The 3,890-nt window shown below is 35.4% G+C and overlaps 1 non-coding gene across 1 annotated transcript; it reads left to right on the plus strand.

Annotated features, from left to right (window-relative positions):
- Positions 1 to 3,458: 3,458 nt before the first annotated feature.
- On the plus strand, positions 3,459 to 3,565 carry LOC113250957 (U6 spliceosomal RNA). Its single transcript, XR_003314280.1, has one exon. It is a non-coding gene; the product is annotated as a U6 spliceosomal RNA (small nuclear RNA).
- Positions 3,566 to 3,890: the final 325 nt, after the last annotated feature.

Here is a 3,890-nt window from a genome sequence, read left to right on the forward strand (position 1 = left end):
TACTGTTGTCCAGAGTGGCTGCACCAGCTTGCATTAGCACCAGCGGGCTAAGAGGGTTCCCCTTTCTCCACATCCTCGCCAACAACTGTCATTTCCTGACTTGTTCATTTTAGCCATTCTGACTGGTGTGAGGTGGTATCTCATTGCGGTTTTGATTTTTATTTCCCTGATGCTGAGTGATATGGAGCATTTTTTCATGTCTGTTGGCCATTTGGAGGTCTTCTTTGGAGAAATGTCTGTTCATGTCTTCTGCCCATTTCTTGATTGGATTATTTGTTCTTTGGGTATTGAGTTTGATTAAGTTCTTTATAAATCTTGGATACTAGCCCTTTATCTATAGTGTCATTTGCAAATACCTTCTCCCATTCTCTTGGTTGTCTTCTAATTTTGTCAACTGTTCCTTTGCTGTGCAAAAGCTTTTTTATCCACAACCCTTCTAACACCCACATGCAAACTTCAAGTTTGTTTCAAGGTAAAGTACCATATTTACTGTACTATCTACATATTTTCTAACCATTTAATGTATGTAAAACAGTGCTACCATTTTTACTAGGTTTCTATCTTTTTTAATGTGTGCCACTTACAAAGTTTTTGCACATAAGTGCTTTATTCCATAAACCCTGGATCACATATAACAGAACCAATATCTAAAATGTAAATTTGTCTTTTGGGGTTAAGCTTCTAAAACTAAACAAACATCATCAAAGTGATTAGATAAGTTTAATTATAGTTTCTCTGAATCATGAAATGTGATTTAACACAATGCTTAGAATGAGAAGGTATTGCAAGTTTAAGAAAATCACATTCTGATTGGATATTAGGTATCAGGTACTATTTCAGTCACAGTATGGTCATATCTTATTTGAGTGTTTAATTTTTGCACTGTAATTATCATTTTCTAATATCTCATAGAATAGAAAAGAAGTAACTAAAGAAAAGTTCTTTCAGTTTTAAAAGAGTCAATTTTGTGAAATGCTTATGTGGGGGGGGGGGTGCGTGTGTGTCTGTACTGGGGATTAAGTTTTAAGTGCAACGTAAATCTATCCTGAAAGAAAAGTGTTAATGTAAATGTTGAATACTTACAGTGAAAGTTAAAGGGTGGGAAGTGGGGGGTTGGTGAGAAATTTTACTCTTTTCACTCCTAAGGAAGCTAAAAAATCACTGCTTGGGAAAAAAAGTTTAATAGTAGAATAGGAAAGTCTTAATGTTCATTCAAATACTATAAAGTTCTCATAAGCCAGACATACAACTATGGCACATTTTATGAAAATGAAAGTAAAAGAGAAGAAAATATTAATATCAAGAGTCTTGAACACTATTTCATTCTGAAGCCCTGGAGATTTAGCAGGTATCCCTTCAAGCTATACTAACTAGCTGAGTGTGTGGGTGTGTACCAGAGACTCCTGTCCACTAGGGGCTAGACTTTCACCAATAAACTGTTTTTAACTGTAGCACTTTTAAATAAAGTCCTATTTAGCAAGCATACAGATAAAAAGATTTTTTGTTAATCCTGAAACGTATTTCTGATCATAAGAGATTATTTTTAAATAAGTATCTTAGAGTCAGCTTAATAGTTTCAAACAAACTGACTCAAAGATGTATATTTTCAAATTAAATGCTACTTCAGGAGTTTATACTGTAAGTTTCATCACTGAAACATTTGCTGTTTTCCCTCTTTTTCACCTCCCAACTTTACGAGGGCTTAAGACTTTATCATGCATTAATCACGCGTAATTAACTTCAAGCAATCGAGTCTTCCTCGTATGTCATTGTTAAATAAAAGTATTAGAAGAAAACAAGATTATAGGGTTTTTAAAAAATGTTTGGAATTCCCCCATTTATCAAACATTTGTTCAGTTATTCCTGGATAGTGGGTTTTAGGAACAACGTATGTTTTTGTTTCCTTATTTGTCTACTTGTCCAGTCTTCTATAACAAGAGGTAGACTTTTATAATCACAAAGAAAGAGTAATTTTTAAATTGAAGATTCATTTATTGAACTCCCAAGGATCCTGCTCTAGCCATACAAAGATGAGGAAGACAAGAACTCTATCTCAAACTAGTCAGACTCATTAGAGAGACTGGTAAATAAACAAGGCCCTCCCAAGACAATGACCTTCCCCCTATTTAAAAAAAAAGGGGGGGGATATAAAAGCCACAATACAGTATAATGCAAGGTATGTACCAGTTAAGATCCATGGGTATGGACGCAGAGGGAGCATGGTCTAAGTATTGGCTCTGCTGTGTGATTCTCATTACATTTTTCAGCTACCATGCTTCAACCTGTTTCTCTTTACTAGTGTCTGGTACATACTAAGTGTTCAAGAAATACTGTTTTTAAAATAGAGCACTAGGAAAGGATAGAGCAGGGCATTGAGAATGAACACACCTACCGACTGACATATGACAGACAAAAGAGGTAGTGCCTCAGTGCACCAAGAGTTCCCTACTTTGGATGTCTACTGCACTAGAATTTTAGGGTTACAAGGAGATAGATGATCAGATAGATAGATCTGTAAGAAGCATTACTGCTTAGTAGCCTAGAGTCTATTTTGAAGCTCTAAAACCAGTAAGGTCACAGAACTCTCTCAGGAGGAATGAGTTGGCCAAGTTGTGCCCAAGAAAGTTCTCACAAGAAGGCATTATGAAATGTCCTATTCCTCAGAACTTAACTGTAAAATGTTCCCAGCAGAGTCCAATGGGAGGTTTATGGGAATAAAGGATAGAATTAGGTCTTGTATATTTTTAAAGGGTCATTCAAAAAGGCAAAGCCTGAATTTTTTACAGATGGCAGAATAAGGACTGATGCAGGTGGCCAAAACTGACCTTTTATATTTTCCAAAAGCAAATGTTTACCGAAAGAGGACTTTACTATATTACCAATGGGGGGCGGGGAGTCCTGGATGCTTACATTGGACAACTCAGTACACATTCACTGCCAAATACATTTATAAAAATCAATAATAATATTTTCCATGGTACCTGTTTTCAACCTTCCTGCAAAATTTTGCCCTGTGTTTGCTTTTTCTCAAACACAAATACGTTTCTGAGGAAAAACAACATTTCACATGAGAATAGGCTTGTGAAAGCACATGCATTTTAGGAACCTTACTGCTAGCTCCAAGTCTCTACTTAAACAATGACACACAGGCCAGGGTGAAGATAGCTGATTTTGCCAGGTGTTCTAGATAATGAATACAGAACTGATTTTAAGTTCTTCCAGAATGAAACTCCTTTTAAACTTCTTTTAAAACACACTTTCCTTCTCAAAGAGGGAAAGAGGTTTCAGAACTTTCTATGCTCTTTTGGATGTTAAATAACTTAAAAAACAAAATTTTGATGAATTCAATGGAAAAATTAGAAATATTAAAATTCATGAAACATGGATGGGAAAAATTAAAGGTGGTTTATCAACAATATATATTGGGTTTGATGAGTTCAAAAAGTTTGGGGGGTAGGGTGCTCCCATCAGCAGCACATATACTAAAACTGGGACGATATAAAGAAGATTAGCATGGTCCCTGAGCAAGGATGACAAGCAAACTGGAACAGCATTCCATATTTTAAATAGTTTTTTTTTAATATATGTAATAAAAAATGGATTTAAGAATGCCACTGGCACCCTACATGAGAAGATTCTTGTTTGTTTGTTTGTTTTCCTGGAAATGAATGGAATATCCATTCTGAAATGCAATTAGGGAAGTGTCTAGAAACACATGTAATAAAGATGGTTATGTAATGCTACATGGAGAAAAGAGGAGTTTAGAGGGATAGTTTGAACTGTGACTTCAAATTATGAGTAGGCTTAATCACCCCCACAATAGCCATAGTTTGGAACTTTCTTCTTACTTATTCAGTGGGTTTTAAGTACTCCTTTAACATGTAGATTTT

Source organism: Ursus arctos, unplaced genomic scaffold (assembly GCF_023065955.2).
Source record: "Ursus arctos isolate Adak ecotype North America unplaced genomic scaffold, UrsArc2.0 scaffold_1, whole genome shotgun sequence".
NCBI classification, from domain to species: Eukaryota; Metazoa; Chordata; class Mammalia; order Carnivora; family Ursidae; genus Ursus; species Ursus arctos.